At 23.1% G+C, this 21232-nt stretch overlaps 1 long non-coding RNA gene across 1 annotated transcript; it reads right to left on the bottom strand.

The window, feature by feature from the left end:
* Window positions 1-17797: 17797 nt before the first annotated feature.
* Window positions 17798-18937, bottom strand: LOC135922881 (uncharacterized). Its single transcript, XR_010571064.1, has 3 exons — window positions 18869-18937; window positions 17963-18091; window positions 17798-17885 (listed from the first exon to the last, which is right to left on the bottom strand). It is a non-coding gene; the product is annotated as an uncharacterized LOC135922881 (long non-coding RNA).
* Window positions 18938-21232: the final 2295 nt, after the last annotated feature.

Genomic DNA, 21232 nt, shown 5'->3' on the forward strand with positions numbered 1-21232 from the left:
TTGTATTAAATAAAATATTTATTATATCTTTTTATTTATCAGTTTTATAAAAAAATATCTAAATATAAATTTTTATTTTTCATTATTGTTTTTATTGTTGAATAAATATTTTCGGGTAAGTCAATGTTTTATAAAATAATCCGCTCACATTTCCAAAAAAAAGAGCTTAACTCGAGGCAAGGGCAAATTTATAGAATATAACAGTATATATATTTACGCTATCTTTCATCTTTATTTTTTTAATTTTAGATTTGTTTATTTTTTTGTATATATAAACAGATTTTTATTTTTTAACATAAATATAGTATTTTTAATATTTATAAACAAAATTTATCTCATATTTTAATATATTATAAAATAGAGAAAATCTACTTTAATCATTAAAAATAAATAATGAATTAAGAAAGATAATAATAAATCAAGTTATTAAAGCTTTAAAATTAGCAACGGCCATTATGTTATTGCAATTAGTTTTGTTAAACGACTCGATTTGAGCCGATTTTTAAAAACGGCTAACTCAATATTTCATTTAGAAAAATAAGGTTTAAAGATTTTGTTCATATAGGGTACCAAGGTTTGGACATCTATTATAGAAGTTTCGAGGCTTAGGAAATATTTTTCTGTCTAAAATATAGTTAGCCGTTTTTAAAAATCGACTCAAATAATGCCATACAACACTAATTGCAATATCTTACTTCCTATAAATACGCCACTGCCTATTATCCTTTGAAATATATTACATATGATATTTTTACTATCTTTGTTTTCAGCTAAAATTTAAATTAAATGTTTAAAAAAATAAAGATTACTGAAGAAATTATTAAATTATAAATAGAGAATAACTTAATGTTTAAAGCATTAAAATTAACAACAACTATTTTGGTACTGCAATATCTAATTTCCTATAAATACGCCACTGCCTATTATCCTTTGAAATATATTATATATGATATTACTAGCTTTGTTTTCAGCTAAAATTTAAATTAAATGTTTAAAAAAATTAAGATTACTGAAGAAATTATTAAATTATAAATAGAGAATAACTCAATGTTTAAAGCATTAAAATTAACAACAACTATTATGCTACTGCAATATCTAATTTCCTATAAATACGCCACTGCCTATTATCATTCGAAATATATTATATATGATATTTTTTACTATATTTTTTCTCAGCTAAAATTTAAATTAAATTTTATAAAAAATAAAGATTGCTGAAGAAAATATTAAATTATAAATAGAGAATAACTCAATGTCTAAATTTAAAATGTAGTTAATTATAAATTTTTTATTAACGTTCTTAGTGTTGAATAAATATTTCCGGGTCATTTCCCAGCAGCTCAGCAGAAATATTCCGTTAATTTGAAATACTGAAATACCTAAACCCACAACCTATAACCTTATGCTATTGCAATATCTTATCTCTATAAATACCTCAAATGTTTATTATTATCCAAAAATATATTGTATATGAAATATTTTACTATCTGATTTCACAGCTTTAATTTTATATAATATATTTAAAAAATGTTAAAGATATAAATATATAGATTATTTTATGTGTTTAGAATTTTGGTTTTCTTAGATTTATTATAGGAAATCACTTTTTTGTATTAAATAAAGTATTTGTTATTTCTTTTTATTTACCAATTTTATAAAAAAAAACTAAATATAAATTTTGATTTTTCATGGTTTCTATTGTTGAATAAATATTTACAGGCAACGCCCTAACATAGTCAATGTTTTATAAAATAATCTCACATTTCAAAAAAAGTGAGCCTAACTCGAGACAAGATCAAATTTATAGAATATAGCAATATATATATTTTACGCTATATTTCATTTTTATTATTTTAACTTTGGATTAGTTTTTTTTGCATAATTTTAACATAATATTATATTTTTATTTTTAATCAAAATTTATCTCATATTCAATATATAATAAATAAAGAAAATCTACTTAATCATTAAAAATAAATAATGAATTTAGAAAGATAACAATTAATCAAGTATTTAGAACATTAAAATTAACAACGACCATTATGCTATTGCAATATAATATTTCCCCAAAGTACCTCATTGCCTATCAACCTTCTGAATATAAATATATGTGATATTTTTTACAATCTTTGTCCTCAGCTAAAATTTAAATTAAAAAATAACGATCACTAAAAATATATAAAATTATAAATAGAGAATAGTTCAATGGCTAAAATTAAGATACATTTAATTATAAATTCCAATTTTTTATTAACGTTCTTAGTGTTAAATCATAACAATTTAGTTAATTTTAGCAGAAATATTCCACTCACATTGCCAGATAAAGAGACTTAACCCTCGAGGCAAGAATATATATTTAAAATATTACAAAATCATTTTATTATTATCTTTCAATCACCAAAAACATATAATAGACCTGGAATAATAAATATAAATCAAAATATTTAATAAAACACCAAAACCCACAGCTTACCTTAGGTTATTGCAATATCTTATCTCCTAAACACCTCAAATGGCTATTATTCTTTAAAATGTATTATATATATATATTATTTTACTATCTGAGTTCACAGCTATAATTATACAAAATTATAAAAATAATAATGTTAAAGAGAGTTTATCAATTTATATTATTTTATATGTTTAGGATTCGATTTTCTATTTTAGGAAATCACTTTTTTAAATTAAGTAAAGTATTAGTTATTTTTTTCTTTTACTAATAAAAAGCGAATTATAAATTTCGATTTTTCATTAAGGTTTCTAATGTTGAATAAATATTTTCGGGCAAAGCCCTAACATGGTCAACTATTTTTTTAAATAATCCTCTCACTTCAAAACAAAACTTAATTCGAGACAAGAATAAATTTGTAAAACATAACATTATACGTTATATTTCATCTTTATTTTTTTTAAATTTTTGGATGTGTTTGTTTAAACACTAATATTGTATATTTTAAATATCAAAATTTATCTTATTATGATATTTTAATATTGAATAAAATATAAAAAAATCTATATAAAACTGTAATCATTAAAAATAAATAATGAGTTCGAAAGGATAAAATCAAAGTATTTGGTTAAACGCCAACCAGACACGACATATATAATTATGGTAATATAATATCTTATCTCCTTTAAATGCGTCACTGCTTTCTATTCTTTGAAATAATATAATATTTGTACCCTCTTTCTCGGCTAAAATTTAATATATAAAAAATTATTTTTAAAGAATATACATTGAAAATAACTCATTACTAAATATAAAACATTATTATAAATTCTTCTATCATTTGTTACTAGTTTCGATAAAATATTCCCTGCCCATTCTCTTATTCAAGGTTAGCTGAAATAATCCACTCACATTCCAAGAAAAAAAGGTCTTAATCTCGAGACATAAAATAAATTTATAAAATATTACAAAATTATCAATCAAAAATTAATAATTAATTTGGGAATATAAAAATCAAAGTATTTAAAAAAAAACACCAAAACCAACCAACGACATCTATAATTACAATTTTATTTACTATAAATATGTCAATGTTTATTATTTTACAAAATATATTATATATTATTATTATATTTTTTTTACTATCTGTGCTAGCTATAATTTAATATAAAATTTTAAAAAAGAAAAATATTAAGGCATATATAATAGTCTATATTAATGAGAACTCAATTCTTAAATTTAAAATATATTCAAAATCCACACGAGTCTAATTTCGACATTATTAACTTATTTTATAAATATAAGAATTGAGAATATGATTAAAATATTAGTGGGATTAATATTTATTTTGTTTAGATAGTTTATCACAATATATTTATATATTTTATTGATTTTTTCTTTTCATAAACTAGTTTTAAAATAAATAATTACAAATTTGTATTTTTTATTAATGTTTGTTCTGAGTGTTAAATAAATATATTCGGGCTATTCTCTAACAGCTTAATCGATTTAAAATAATAAGAGTATATTCCTAGTTTTAAAAAAAATGCGCCTAACTTCAATGCATAAGCAAACTTGAAAATTATCGGAAAATCCTTTTAATATATAATTTCAATCTTTAAAAAATAATAAATAAATTTGGAAAGTTAACAATAAAATATTTAATAAAACACCAGATCTTTATAATCCTCTTGCAACATCTAATCTTTTCTAAATTCCAGCATTTATATTATATATGATATTCTTTACTATCTTCGCTCTCAGCTATAATTTGATACATAATTTTAAAAAGATATTTACTAAAGAATATATAATATTATTAAATAATAACTCAATAGTTAATTTTTAAATACATTTAAAATTAGATAAAATATAACAAATCATTTAAATATATAACTTCAATAATCAAAAATTAATAATAAGGGTAATAAAAAATCGAAATATTTAATAAAACAGCTACTAAAAAACAACCAAGAACTATGTATTCCAATATCTATTCTCTTTAAATACGCCGCTGATAGTTGGGCTGCACGATAGATATATATATTGTTTTTATCTAAGTGCGAATATTTAAGGAATTTCTTTTCTCAGAAATTCCTAATGGATCATAATTACTATTGCAAAGGGGGGTGGGGATATCTCTTCATATGAAGTCCCATTACATGTGCTTCTTCATATCCCAAAGAGTTATAATACCTCATCAGGCTGCGTTATTTATAAATGATTCTAGATATTATGGAACATCGGCCTAAAATATTGGTTTTTAAATTATTTTATTTTTTTTAACATGCCATACCTATTGACAAAACAATGATTTGGATTTCTAGTATTAGAATCAACCCACAACTTGGATAAATCTTCTATCTTCATATTCATGCCTATCTGAATTTTTTGTCAAAGGATATATTGAAGTTTTGATAGCTTCTAGTGATTACTGACATGATTTATTTATTACCAACAATGATTAGTACCCTTTTAAATTCCATTTCTTGAAGGTAGATAATCGACGGAGCATAATCTGAAAGCAGAATCTCAATTTTTCTTTAAACTATTGAGTGAATAAATTCTGCCATGGGATGTGTTACAGACCAACTTGATAAAGCATATTTATGTTTCATCTCTTCATATGGATAAAAAATTAGTAACAGGAGGAGAAAAATAGGAAGTTGAAAAAATTTCAGACTTTTTATAATTGTGGGATACTTTGAGATGTTGAAATTTTATATCTACCTTTATTTATTTGGTGGCCTATTAATGTGATCGTTTAAATACCATTTAAGATGTAGATTACAATGGTTCCTGGATGATACATTTATTGTTAAGCAGAATTAATGTGGCTAAATGGATTCTTCTATATTCCGTGTGGTGATAAGAAAAATTTTTTGCAATATCATAATATGGTTAAAATACAATGGCTTGACTGAATATAATAAAAATATTTTAGATGCATTTCTAAATAAACTTTCAGTTTGAAAAATTACGATCTATTTATTAAAAAATGCTTTTTAAGTCTTATTTAATAAAGCTTTGTGGTTACACCCGCTTTAATGCCAAACTTTAATTAGTTTATGCGTTAGTATATAATAATTGAGAAAATATTCTTTCCTAAAACCCTACCTATAACAATTTGGCCAATGCCTTGATTTGACTTCTGTAAAACAATCAATCTGACTCCAAAAAATATTTGAAATAATATATGAGGTAGACCTCCATTAATTATTAGATTGCAGATCAAATGCCTGTAGTAAAGCAAGAATTATCTATTTTAAAATCCCATAAACTGATCGAATACTACTAATACTTAAGCCGAATCTTATAAAAATTTAATAATCGCTTCAGACAATATCCATGACTAATTTAATAAAAGATGTCTTTAATAAAGAAGAAGGATATTAATATTAGCTGGATGTATGGAAAACTGTTTTTTTGTAAATTTGGCTTGTTTCAAGAGAAATTTGTTCATTGTTAGAAAGCACTCTAGCTGTTTATTTTATAAATTGTAATATGGCCAAATTCATACTAATCGTAGTTTCAACAAGCTGTTTATTTGGAAACGAAGTCCCTAATTAAGTTTACGAGCCATAGCCACAAAATATCGATTTTAAAGCCTTTTTAATCTAAAATCTTAAATTATATATATATTCCCTCCCAGCCTTCACCTCAGAAGGATGCCAATTATTAATTTTATTCACAATAGTCTTATTCTTAGATATTGTTTACTTATTTTTATAAATATAAAATGGATTAAAGTAAAATTAAAATTATAAATTGAGTAATATTTGTTTTGTTTAGATAGTTTAAAACATGCTAGATATTTTTTATATTATTATTGGTTAAGTTTTAATTTAAACGACTTAGTAAAGATTTCAGAAAAATTATTTCTTTTCATATAACGAGAAAATACCAATCTCGACGCTAGAATAATATTATACACAATCGCAAATTTTAATGTATAACATCAATCATAAAAATAGAAAATGTTATATACTAGAAATATAAAATTAAAATATTATATAATTATATATTTGATCATTAAATAATATTATAAGTTAAATTTTATTTCCTTCATTCACATAATTATTTTTTAATGTATTCAATTTGAACTATTTGTATATCCAATTTAATTTCCACATTAACCTTATAATATTATTTTTATATTTTATTCAAATTTTGTCATATATATATTTTAATAGTGAAAATATAGATGTAAAAGGTTAGATGTATAAATAAATATATTTTGATTCTTATCTTTATTTAAAATCTACAACTCCCTGCCTACCTCTAATTTAATAAAATAAATTCTGCGTTAATAATATATCAGAATAATTGTGCTAGAAACCCATACCACCAAACTATTGTTTAGTTATTACTGATGTTTGATTATCTTTATTTCTACTATACACTTGCACTGTATGCCCTGCAAAATGTCCTGAATAGAAAATTAAAAGACACTAGACCAAAATATCTGAAAAAAAAATAGAAGACTATCCCAATATATTTTGTATCTAAAGGCGGGTATAGCTTTCATATTAACCCTAACCTTATATTAAATTAAACATGTTAAATCTCATAATGACTTATATAGGTAACTATCAGGGGTGTCACTAGCTTTTACAACTCAGAAGGCTCAAAAAAACTTTTTAAAATTATTTTTAAAATACCTGTTGTTTTAAAACATTTTCCAAAATTATCCTTTTTTTGGTAACATTTTCAAAATTACCTTTTAGGCTAACATTCAAAATTACCTTCTCTTTTTGTAGCTAAAATCAAAATTACACTTTGTATAAAAAAAAATCAAAAGTTTAAAGGAGCTCTTCATATTCTTTAGGTGACTTGAGCCCCTGCCCTCCATAGTGACGCTAGTGGTAACTCTTTGAAAAGCGGGAAATTCAGAAAGATGAATATTATTTTAATGATAAAATGAAATTACAATTTAATGGAATGAAAAGTCATTGTGCTAATATTTTCATAAATTAATTTCATTAAATCATATAAGGAACTCAAGCATTCAATTTAACGAAATAAGGATAAACATCTCATTTCTTATAAGAATGATATAGAAAAGTTTAAATATATTATATTCTGAAATTAAAAAACATAGTTAAATTAATAGTGAGGATTTTAAAGTGGCTTAAAAACGATTAAAATTTTTCTACCTTGATTTAAATGAAGTAATGAAATAATTATACCAGAAATATAAGCAAATTTAAATGATAATCCTACATATTAAGATCTTAACATGACTCTTAATACTAAAGAAGTTTAGATAGGGATATAGTTAAAAAGAATAAGAGATGGATGGAATTTAATATAGAGAATTGTAATGTAATAACAAATATTAAGGAAATATAAGGATGATGACATTTATACTGAGAAACAATTGAATAAAATGTATATGAAAAAAAGGGAGGAAAATCTAAATTGATACAGGCTGTGTCCTGGTTTTACTTATTTTTTATATGTGCTAAACATCTTTTGAATTAGAACACTTTATTTTGGTTTTTCTAAGTAGTTGGTGGTAGTTATTTTTCGTATTTATTTCCTCGATTATTTTTTTATATTTTTTTTAATTTAGGCTGTTGCCATAAGGCTGAACAAAATAGATAAAATAAACTCAATAGAAACTAATAAATTTATATATTAAAGGAGTTGACCAGTGAATAAACTTTAATATTCTATATTACTTAAATTATGATGTAAAGCATAATTTAATATATAAACTCTATTATATTGGATTCAACATAGTATGCTATTTCAAATTTTTTAATTATATTTTTGTATTACTCTCTTCATCTTGTTTTGTTTTCTTGTGATCATCTGCTTCACTTTCCGTGTCAGTGCCAAAACCAGTTTCTTAAATGTTAATTGTAATATTGATTCTTTATAAATCTTAAAAATATTAATATAATGTTTTGTTTCTCTATTATTTAAAAATTGAAATTTTCATAAATTTAAGTGGATTTAACTTTGATGTCTTGGTCTTTTGTTTTCTTCATTTTATAATATAAAATAAATTTATGTAAATAAAAATGTGATGAAAATTAGATAAGTTATTAAACAAAAATTTCGCCAATAGATTATAAAATAGTCCTTCTTTAAATAAACAAATATTAGAGATGACTTAAACCCCATTAGATGATAACAATTTTCAAATAATCTACCCTCTTACTAATATTAGATAAAACAGCTAGAAAGAAGACACGTGAAGTTTTTTCTGTCTCATTAAATATTATATAGAGAAAATTAAAACATTAATTCTGTGAGAGGATTTACAAAAGTGTATTTCCATATTTTATGATAAAATTTTATTGTAAAAAAGTATTACAATCATGACCCATTCTATTTATTATATAAATAATAATTTAAGTGATTTCATAGGCAAAATAGTCATATATATCTCGATATTATTTTATTCTATAAAAACATTCAATCAATTTGTATAATGTATATTAATACAACTCATAAAAAAAATTTGCAAGATCTTCTGAATCTTCCCTCTTAAGATAGAAACTTGAAATAAAAAATATGGTAAACTATAAAAGCATTTGAATAGATACCATAAATTAAAAAGTACACTATATTAAATAAACAGACTATGCTAATAAAACAAGACATTCAATTTAGATTATTGATCAAACTAAATTTATAATATTTGAAGTCATATGTTTTTTAAACCTCCTGATGTTGATGGGATTGCTTTAGACTGAACTATAATTTGAATAATGATCAATAAGTTATAATCTTTTTTAAACATATACTTTGTGATTTAACAAAAAAGAGACAAGTATAAATTAATGCATTCTTTAAAAAATGGATAAATGGAATATATTTATTTTTTCTATAACCCATATCAACTATATGCATAAAATAAAACCATGCATTTTTATTATATAGCTAAAAATATAAAAAATAAATAATCGCTTATATTTACATAATTAAATATTTGTTAAATGGCTTAATAACGGCCTTATTAAGATTTTAGCCCTATTATATAAGCCTTAGAGATTCGGCAGAGGTCAAAACCTTTCTGCCAGCTATTAGCAAAATCTCCAGGCTTAAATAATATAAATGTGATTAAAATCTTAATCGAGCCATTTTTAAAAATCGGGCCGTTGTACCATTGATTGCAATACACAAGAAGCAAGGGGAAACAAATATACATATTTAGCTTTGCATAAAAAATATTTTTAATTCATAAATATAGATATTTTCAATGTGCAAGAAACTAAAATTATACAAATACTTAAGCTCGACATATTATATCTTAAATTTTAACAGAACATATTGTTGTAAATCACTCTTCTAATTAAGTCAGAGGATTAAACCTTTCCATTATCCCTATTAATTGTATCTTTAATATCCTCATTATTTACTACCCTAAACTTCAAATTAATTAGTCCTTCGAGGATAAATCATGCATATTGGCGTTATCCAACTCTACTTTGAATATAACTAAGGGCTTAGATGTTACAACTTACAGTAGCTCACCAAACTTCGTATTTTGGTGTAGGATTAAACTGGCAATAAATAGTTAAAGCCTATCCCAGTAAATTTTACTAATTTCATTTAGCAAATAACAAATTTCGTTATGTTGTAGCTTCCCGACAGTATATAATTATAAGCGATCTTTATAATTATCGATTGTATGATAGATTCTTTATTTCAAGGCTAGGCACCCACTTCTTTGTCTGTTCATCATTTTATTTTAATTTTAAAAAGATTAAAAATATTTTCGTTATATTTATTTTAGTAATATATATATATTTCTTATAGTATGCTATTTTTATATAAAAAATTAAACATTTTATTTTACTTTTTTAATAATGAACATTTTAAATAAATATATTAATAAAATAATTTACACTAAATTTCATTTATATTTAAGTCTAAAAAATTATTTATCATATCAAATAAAACTAATGATTCTTTAATATTTAATTTGTTACATTTTAGCTATATCATTTTATAATATTTACATTTAATAAGTTTATTTGCATAAATATATTTGACAAATTATAAGATAAGCATCAGAATGCATGGAGAAAAAATTAATATTAATCCCTATATATTTATGTAATTAATCATATAATCAAGATTCAATATTAGTCGAGATGAAATCTAATTTTAAATAAAGAAAATGAAGAATAATGTTATGTAAATTTTATTTCTCATAACTTAATAACTTGTTTCCAGAAGAAAGCAAGTTTTAGAAGAAATTTAACCAGAAAATAAAATAATAAATGTGTAAGGGATTTAGCAATTTGAGGTTTTTCTTTATTATATTGAGTTTGTAACACAATTTAAAATTTAAATCATTTATTACGCTTGCTTATTTTTGTTGATTACATTCCTACAGGTTTACGATAATATTTGAATGTTAAAATACAATATAACCCATACTATAATATTATGAAATAATATTATGAGCTCAGGATTTCATAATATTCTAATAATTCAGTTCAGATATCTTTGATATTATTTTATACTATATTGACATTCTATCTTGTGTATATTAATATACTCGCATCGAAATGTATTTTTTATTTTATAGATTACTATTATTATTATTGAAAAGAATGTTATAATAAGTCGTACAATATAGTATATTAATTAAAATAAATTAACAACCTCCTGATGTTGATGGGATTTCTGACTGAACTATAATTTGAAATAATTAATAAGTATTTATGAAAAAAATATTTTAAATTTAAATTTTGTTATTTCTCATTTAAAAAAAGGAAACAAGTATATTAATTAATGCATTCTTTATAAAATAGATTGTAAAGTAGGAAATGCCAAAACATTGTTATTATATAACTTCAAATATAATTGATAAATAATTAATTATATATAAAATAAATTTTTTGATGGCAACATACAAGGAACAAGGAGAAAAAAGTACCGAGATTTATTTTTGCCAAAAAATATTTAATAAAATTTTAAATATACAAATGAATATATAAATTAGTTTACTCAATTCTCTTCTCATTAGTTACGAAACTAAAATTATATAAATACTCAAGTTCGAGATATCATTAATCTTAAATTTTGACAGAACATATGGTTTAACTAAGTCAGAGGACTAGATCTACATTTCCCATTAACCCTATTAATTGTATCTTTCATATTCTCATTCTTTACTACTCAATCAAATTAATTAGTCCCTCGAGAATTAATCATGCAAATTGGCGTTACCCAGCTCTACCAAGAATATAACTAAGGGATTAGATACTACAACTTACAAAAACACACCATTCGTATTTTAGTGCTTAAGCTGACAATAAGTAGTTAGAAGCCTATTCCAGTAAATTAAACTAATTTCATTTAACAAATAACAAATTTCGTTATGCTGTAGCTTCCCAGCTATTTACAATTATAAGCGAACCTTATAATTACCAATTGTATGGTATATTTCAAGGCTAGGCACCCACTTCTTTGTATGTTCATCAAATACAAATATATAAAACATGATAAAATCAAATTAAGTTCTTCAGGGTTCCTTATCAGCATGTACCATCAAACCTGAACCCCGTGATGTATCCCTTAATAATAAATCACGACCCGATGTATTCATTTTTATACCATGGTATGATGGTATAAAAATGCATTGGAATTTTACCTGATATATTAGCTTTCTCATGTAATATATCTTTATTAGAAATAGATGAAATGTCATAAATATGCACATTTATTAACAAATTATATATTTGTGCCAAAATGTAGCTTGAACATATTTGTTTAGGAAGGATTATTTTATTTAAACCATTAAGTATTAAGTGAAAAATTCCCTATTTTTTTTATTGAAGCAAAACAGTTCCGAAATCCTCCGTAATAATTTAAAATTCTTTATAGGTTTGTGTCATACAAAGGAATATGATTAAATAATTACATTTAAAAACATAACCCTCATTTGCCTCCCCCCTTTATAGATATTTTTATTTATATTTCAACTTTAAAAAATTAAAAATATTTTTGTTTTTAAATAATAAATGTTTTTAAATAAATATATTAATAAATTAAGTTACGTTAATTTCATTTATATTTAAGTCAAAAAAATTATTTATTTTATCAAATAAAAATTAGTGATTCTTTAATATTTAATTTTTTGCATTTTAACTATTAAAATATTTACATTTAATAAGTTCATTTGCGTAAATCATGGAGATAAAATTAATATTTATCCCTATCTAAATTTATGTAATTAATCTTAGAATCAAGATCCAATATTAGTCGAGTAGAAATCTAATATTGAATAAATGAAATGAAGATTAATGTTATGTAAATTTTATTTCTCATATCTTTAAAATGTTGATTAACTCGTTTCCAGATAGCAAACAAGTTCTTGAATAAGTTATTAAAAGTGATATAATTACCATTTTTAGACAATAAAATAAAATAATAAAATAAGAATTTCGTCAATGGCTTTTCTTTATTATATTGAGTTTGTATACATTTGCAAAGCTTAAATCACATATAACACGTGTTTATTTTTGTTGATTACATTCCAGAAGGTTTACGATAATATTTGAATGTTCAAATATAACATGACCCTTACTATAATATATTATATAATCAAATTCAGATATCATTTGATTTTATTTTATATAAACATTCTATCTTGTGTTGCAATGTAATTTTTGTTGTATAAAATATACTATTTAATTAGAGAACAATATTAAAAAAAATAAGTCATACTCATACAATATAGTATATTAATTAAAATATATTAATAATATTCTAAGTCATATTATTTAAACCTAGTGATGTTGACGGGATTTCTGACTGAACTATAATTTGAAATAATCAATATGTATTTATAAAAAATCTTTTTTAAATTTATATTTTGAGTATATTTCTCATTTAAAAAAAGAAAAGTATATCAATTAATGCATTCTTTATAAAATAGATATACACAATATATTTGTTATTTCATTTATATTACATATATTGTCAATATATCTAAAATAGGAAATGTCAAAGAATTGTTATGATATAACTTCTAATATAATTGATAAATAATTAAAAATAAATTTTTTGATGGCAAAATACAAAAAGTAAGGAGAAACAAATACCAAGATTTATTTTTACCAAAAAATATTTATAATTTATAGAGATAAACTATCAAAATTTTATATGTGCAAAATACTCTGTTGAAATATCATTTCTTAAATTTGCCTGATGGTTATAAATTACTCTTCTTCCAACTAAGTCAGGCATATTAAGATTATCCATTATTATTATGAATTGTATCTTTCCTATCCTCTTTTAATAATCGAAAATCCGTCTTCAATTAATACCTCACGTTATTCAACTAGACTACCCCTAACTGAAAACTTCAATCATCCAACTTACAAAGGGATACAGTTATTGTGCCACGCTTGATGAATCATCTTCTCTCAGGCATTGACATTCAGCAGTTCACAAAATTTCGTTTTATTAGTAGATTAATGGCAATAAATAGTAAGTAGCCTATCCCAGTTAAATAAACTAATTTCTTTTAATAAATGACGAATTTCAGTACGCTGTAAACTACCTGGATATACACATATATAACAATGTCAAAGTACACATTGACTCCTATGCTAAGTACCCTCTTCATTGCCTATTGAACAAATTCAAATATATAAGATATTAATAAATCAATAAAATAATTCAAGATTTCTTATAAATATTCATACCATCTAACTTACAGTTTAAACCTAATATTAAACTACCTGATGGATTCATATATACCATGGGATTATGTGGTATTCAAAAGTATTGGATAATCTACGAAAATATGAAGTGTAATAAATACGCATATTTATTAACAAATATATATTTATTAGAATTATAGGGTCAGCATCGTTCACTTAGAAAGGAAGTTAATATTATATTAGACTATTTAACCAAAACTTTCCAATTTCAAGAGCATTTTGTTCCAAATGCTTTGTTATAATTTCAAATTAATGAATGGAGGTCATCCACGTTGAATATGACATATTATTATTTAAAAACTTAACCTAACCATTATTAACTCTCTCATGCCCCCCCCCTTCATTTTTATAGTATTTTATATTTTTGTTTTTAATAAAATAAATTTTATATATTTTGATTGTAATTATTTCGTAATATAATTCTTATATTCTAACTAAATAGATTTTGAAATATTTAAATTTATTAACTTCATTTGCTTAAAATATATGGCAAATTATAGGAATATTAAGCATCAGCTGGCATAATGAAAATACAATATTTATCACTATCTAAAAATATATGAAATTAATATAATAAAGATCCAACAATTCGAGATAAAAAAAATAATTAAAAAGGAACGCAAATAATAATCTTATGAATATTTTATACATGTAACTTAAAATGTTGACAAACTCATTTCCAGGTACCAAGCAAGTTCTTGTAATAAGTTATTAGAAGTGATTACAATCTAATATATCCATTCTTAAACCAAAAAATTAAATAATAAATATATCTTGATTTAAAAAATTTGAGTCGCCATAGTATTTAGATTGTAGAACATTTTTAAAACTTAAATCTATTATAGCACATGTTTATTGTTGTTTACATTCCTAAATTGTATTTCCCAATTTTAGGATAATATTTGAATGTTAAAAAGAATTTAATATTAAAATTTCCTTTCCTTGTGAGTACACAACATTATTCAAAAATATTAATAAAATGGCAAAAATTTCTAGTCAAAGAGATTGAAATCAAACGGTAATTTATTTTATTATTATATATAATTATTTTATTAAATTCGAAAAAAAATTAATAATAATATTTTAATTATTAATAAATATCTATAATTTTTTAAATATTTTACATTTTTACTTCCATTTTGTAGAACAGAAGAAATAGAAATACAAAAGTTAAATAAGGCTGAGCATGAAAAAAAGTAATGTTTCGTCAGTAGCGATATCAATTGAATTCAATTGATCAATCAGAGTTTATCATTGCTGCTAGTTGCATCAATAAATTATTTTCCTATAGCTCACTACTTTGTAGAAATTTACAAAAACCAAATTTAGATTTGGTTCAGGTTATTGATTTGTCAGAAAATATATATGAAAACAGGTAAATACAAAGAGAATGAATGTTGATGAATATTTTCATAATATTTATCTAGACGTGGAATCGAAGGCTAAATTTTATGATATAACACTAATTAAACCTCGTCTAGCACCTAGGCAATTATTGAGATGTAAAATAAATATTGGCTCAACTGAAGAATATTATAAAATATCCATTATCATCCTATTCTTAGATACCTCTTAATCGCAAATAAAAGTACGGTTTTTAGATAAAAACAAGTCTTTAGCAATCTTCAAGTTTTATTACCCAAAGATCCTTCAATGCCACTATTGGTAAAATTAAATATTTAGCAAATTTTATTCCTATGATATTGATACTGAAATAAATTTAATCAGTGAATTCGAATTGTGGTGTAAATATTTACTACGTTTAGCTATTTTACGAGCATGATATTGATGCGCTCAATCGGTGTAAAGAAATCTTGGCTCAATTTCCTAATATTTTGAAGTTGTTTTTTATTCTTGCATGTTTGCCTATTACAACATGTACGAATGAAAGGACTTTTTCTAACTTGAGAAGGTTGAAAACATATTTACCAAGTACTACTTCCGAATCTCGGCTAAATGGGTTAGCTATGTTAAATATCCACAGAGATTTGATTCCAACGACAAACGAAATTCTTGATGAATTGGCAACATTCCCACGAAAATTAAAAATCACATTATAATTATAGTATTTAAAAATTTTTGTATATTATTGTATTTGATAAGAAGTTGTTTTTTAAATTATTTTCTAGTCAATATTTTATACACACTACTATTAGTATTTTCAATAAAAAAATTATTTTCTACTTATATTGTATGAGAATTTAAGCTGAGGCTAGTTTTTAAAGTAAATTTTATAAAAAAAAATGACATTAATTAAACTTTACATTTAAAAAAACTTTATTAAATTATAAACCTAACTTAAAATAATAAAAAAGAAGCTTGTAATACCATAAGCACGAATTAGTAAATAATAGTTAAAAATAAAAATATAATTATTATTAAATTATGAATAATTTTATAGAATAGCTAAAACATTAGACCCGGGCCGGGGAAAAGCTGGCCGAAGGCCAGATAAAAAGGTTTTTGGGGCGAAGCCCCAAAAAATCCCCCCTTTCTAAGAAAATCTTGGATACGCCACTGTCGTTTCATGTAATCCTATTAAAGAAAAGTTTCAAATAATGAATATCTTAAATATAAAAATCCTATCTTATAACATTTAATGGTTAGATTTCTAGTAGACTCCTAATGCCAGTCCAACATTCCCCATATCATCTGTTAGGTTTAACCTATATAAGGCTTCTAAAGTCTTTTTGTTTTTATAGGGATCATATACCTCAAACATCTGATTTCGAGATTTCTTTTTCAATATATCCCCCATCTTTTTTTTTAAGTGACCAACTCACGATTATGCTCAAATGTTTATGCTTCAACCTACCATTTCCTTGTTATAAAACATTGTTAGCACTAAAAATTAAAAGATTGATAATAACTTTGTTGACCAGAATTATATAACCAACGCTAACTATAAAATCTCTGAAAGAGCGAAGTTCTGTTTAAATAAATTAAACCAATATATTATTAATGCGATGTATATACATTACCGTTAAATCTTCTAATCAGTTACATGTTGATAAAAATATTTCAAGAAAATTAAGTAAATTAATAAAAAATAAAAGAATAAAAATCCATTTTATAAATAAATGCATTAATTAATTATCTCTTTTTTTCAATCTAGAAGTGATCAACGTTTTTTATGCGAGATAAATAAAATTGAATAATAACTTTATTCCGATTTCGCACATTTAGGAATGGATACCAGTCCAATTTTTATTATAATTCAGTATTGGTTATCGATATTATAATGATTGAGAAATCTAAAATTATGGTTTAAATGGAATCTATTTCTTTTATAAAATTATGGTTTTAATATTAAAAAGAAACAGATAAAAAAAATCCAGTAGAAAAAATTCAAAAGATTTTGGAATATTGATAGTGAATAACAAAAGGCATCGAAAATATTACATAAATTTATGTATACAAATGGAAAACTAAAAAAAATTTCTCTGGTAATAATTGCTAAAAATAATATCAAATTTCATGAGATATTATAAAAATAAATACAAAGAATCAGTTATTTTATATGCCTAAATGTGTAAAAATTAAATTAATTTTTATATATAATTTTGAAGTATTCTTTAAATATCACTTCTTTAAGAAATTGCAATGACTTTTATTAATTATAACGAAAAAAATGAAATTATTTAGGGAGTTCCATAGGTGGTCTGACTAAATACATTGTTGTAACTTGTTCGGCAGAATCAACATTTTTAAATCATGATAGTTACCAATAATAGTATATCCTATAGGATCCATTATATTTTTTTTATATCCCAAGATACAAAAAGATATTTAAGCTGTAGATGATTTTTAAAAAAACCTGTTTAGCCTAGCCCCCATCTCTTCTATCTTTAACGAACTGTTTATTCGAGGAAAGCAGCTTGTTGATGATTAAGGGTTTAAAATCGTTTATCAGGCTGTGAGCCAAAATCTAATCACCCAGCTTCCTCTAAAGAAAAATATTATATAATATCCATAAGTTTATTTTCATTCAAATTACGATTCTGTGAAAATATAGCAAACTATAAATTTTTATTATTTAAAATTTAGTAAGAAAATAACATCAAATGTTAAAGAATCTAGTGCACGACCCCTTAAATATTTTATTTTCTTGGTCCGCGGATAGTTTAGTCATGCTGGGGAGATCTCTAATTTGGGCAGTTTATATTTTTGAATTGTTTTAAAGGGGATATCTGATAGAGAGGGATACGATTTAAGTCATTGAATACTTGATGAAGATTACATGATAATCATAGGAAAGAATAGTCATTTTTTGTCTAAAGAACGTTTGGCTAAATGTAAAGCAATATTATTTACTATCCAAACAGTGATTAATTTATTAAATTATATGATACTTAAAAATTTATTAATTCGACAAAAAAATGGTATGACCTGAAATTTACACATTTACAATATAAATAGAAAACAATTTCTATGAGTATCCGTGATAGGAAAATTAACTATTTTTCTTTTTTAGATATTTATTAATGATCGATCTATAAACTTTTATTGAAACATTATCATACCTGCAACGTCTTCCGCTATTTATTTAGAAAAATATATCCAGAAATAGAACTCTAAAATTATAATCTTAATATATTTTGATTCAATACTATTTTTAAGTTGTTAAAAAAAATTTTAGATATTTGAAAATTTAAATATCATAAATCAATTGAATATAATAAAAAAAATATATTAAAAACAAAATATATTTTTATAAATTTACCATGCTCGGCTTCATGATTTTGAACGACTTAAATAAAAATAATTAATGGTTTTATAAAAATGCCTTTAGTAAAACTCTTATTAAAAAAAAATTATTGGAAATATTGTTTAACAACTCACCTTCAGCTATTTGTTGATCTTAAAAAAGATGTTTTTTATTAAATTAAATATGTAATTATAATATTTTTAATAAATAAATATTGTGAGAATTAAGTCATTTATTCTTCTTATTACTTGAAACAACATAAACATAAATTTTTGTGCCTATTACCTTCTTGAACAACTACAAATTTATATAAATATTTTATTAATACATAAAAATATATTTAACAAGAAAAGGGGAATATTAAATTAATTTAAAAAATAATTTTAATATTAATAAGTACCTCTTTTAAGATTGAATATATGATTATAACTTTAAAATATACGTGGTAAATAATATTTTTCTTTAATTAAAATCTAAAAAAAATTATTAAAAATTTTTTACATTAATTTTGTAAATAACGCTACTAATTGATTTTCTAACAATTTCAACTAATTAATTTTTTTAAAATTTAATAGGCAAGTTCGGATTATAAAAATACAATTTAAACCCGGCCGAAACTCTGGCAGGGCAAAGTTTGCACCGATGCTAGTTTAAAAAATCCTTAGTCAATCTAACCAAAGAGGTGCTAATTCAACAAGCCCTAAAATATTTCCAAATACCAGATATAACTGAACCCCTAGACTTTCGGATCCGCTAGCCTCGAGAAGGCTTCTTTCAACGACAGAAGCTGGCCATAGGTATTCTCCGAAAAAACTGTATATTCGCTTCAAACACAGTCTACATCTCAGGGAGCTCTTTTTTTTACTATTTTTTTCTCCGTTTTATAATAAATCTTTAAAGTAAAAAAAATTATTATAAATTAATTTTTTTTTTAAATATTTTTTTTACAATAGTTCATGCTATTTCAAGTTTATAATTTGGACTTAATTTATATTTGTAAAAATTAGTCATAAAACGTCTTCTTATTTATTTACAATTCTATTATAATTTAATTAATTTACCACCTTTTTTTCAAATATGAGATAGGCCCATAAATATCAAATGTAAAAAGATCATTATTAACAAATTTACGCAAAATACATTAATTAGGCATATATCAGTCTACCATACGAGTTTTACTGCATAAATATAAAAGATACTGGCGTTTTTTTAGATTAAGCAATATAAAGGGCGTGTAAAGATAACTATTTAAAAAGGTTAAGATTGAACGATAAATAGTTCTTATAAATCACATACCTCTATGTGATTTTCTTAGATTTTTTTCATTGGGAGACAAGTTTTAGCAACTAATCTGCTAAAATTACATCTATTAGAATGTTTCTCTATAAGTAAAATTATTTTTAATTCGGTCTGCTTAAACTATTATTAGCCTAAACCTTAAATAAAAACATTACATAAGAAGAAAAGATTACATTGGGCCGTAAAATACGTAAAAGACAAAAGAGCAAAGGAACATAATCAACAAATAGTTTTGGGATAGTAAATTGAAATAGGGTAGAATATAAACAGGAATCTATTTGCAAACCTATCATTATGATTGAAAGAACTGCTAAGTTTTTATATGGTATAATATAAAATTACATAAGTGAAAAAGGCCTTGTATGTACTCTACAAATAATATCATAAAGCCTTTGAATATCAAGATATCCTTAACTAGTACTGATCTGATCAATTTAGTTATTAGGAAATAAAGCAACTTACAACTTCCAGCAAGATGGATATATCCCTTGTCACACTGATAAGTCTTACAAAAACAAAATTGCAAAAATCATAATGTTTTGAAGAATATATTATAATTTATATGATTGGATATATAGCCTCTCTTATAAAGGCAAAGATCATGTAAAAAATTTAACAAGCTTGGAGAAAATAATGTTATTTTACCTTTGCATAGAATTACATATTTAAATTAAATCATGTGTATCAAAATAATTATTAAATAATTTATAACTAATATTATTCACTATTATACTATTTTCTAATAATAATAGAGGCTTTAAAATTTTTTTATATGTTTTCACAATTACCTCTAATAAAAAATCAATTTTAGCTAGGAAAATAAGATTGGGCAAATATCAATGATGCATTTTTATATATTTTTAATTAAATTTATATATTTTTTTCTAATTTTAATCGCATTTAAAAGTTTATTTATTCGATAATATTAAAAATGAATACAAATTCTATATTATCATTTAGTAAATATATGATATCTTTAATTAGATTTAAATGCCCCAACTATCCCTGCTACTAACTTTTTTAATAGCTTCTAAAAATATATTTAAACATATATGAATCTGAAACTTATCTAAATAGGAT

This window comes from Gordionus sp. m RMFG-2023, chromosome 1 (genome assembly GCF_954871325.1).
Source record: "Gordionus sp. m RMFG-2023 chromosome 1, tfGorSpeb1-WG-v2, whole genome shotgun sequence".
Classification (NCBI taxonomy): Eukaryota; Metazoa; Nematomorpha; class Gordioida; order Chordodea; family Parachordodidae; genus Gordionus; species Gordionus sp. m RMFG-2023.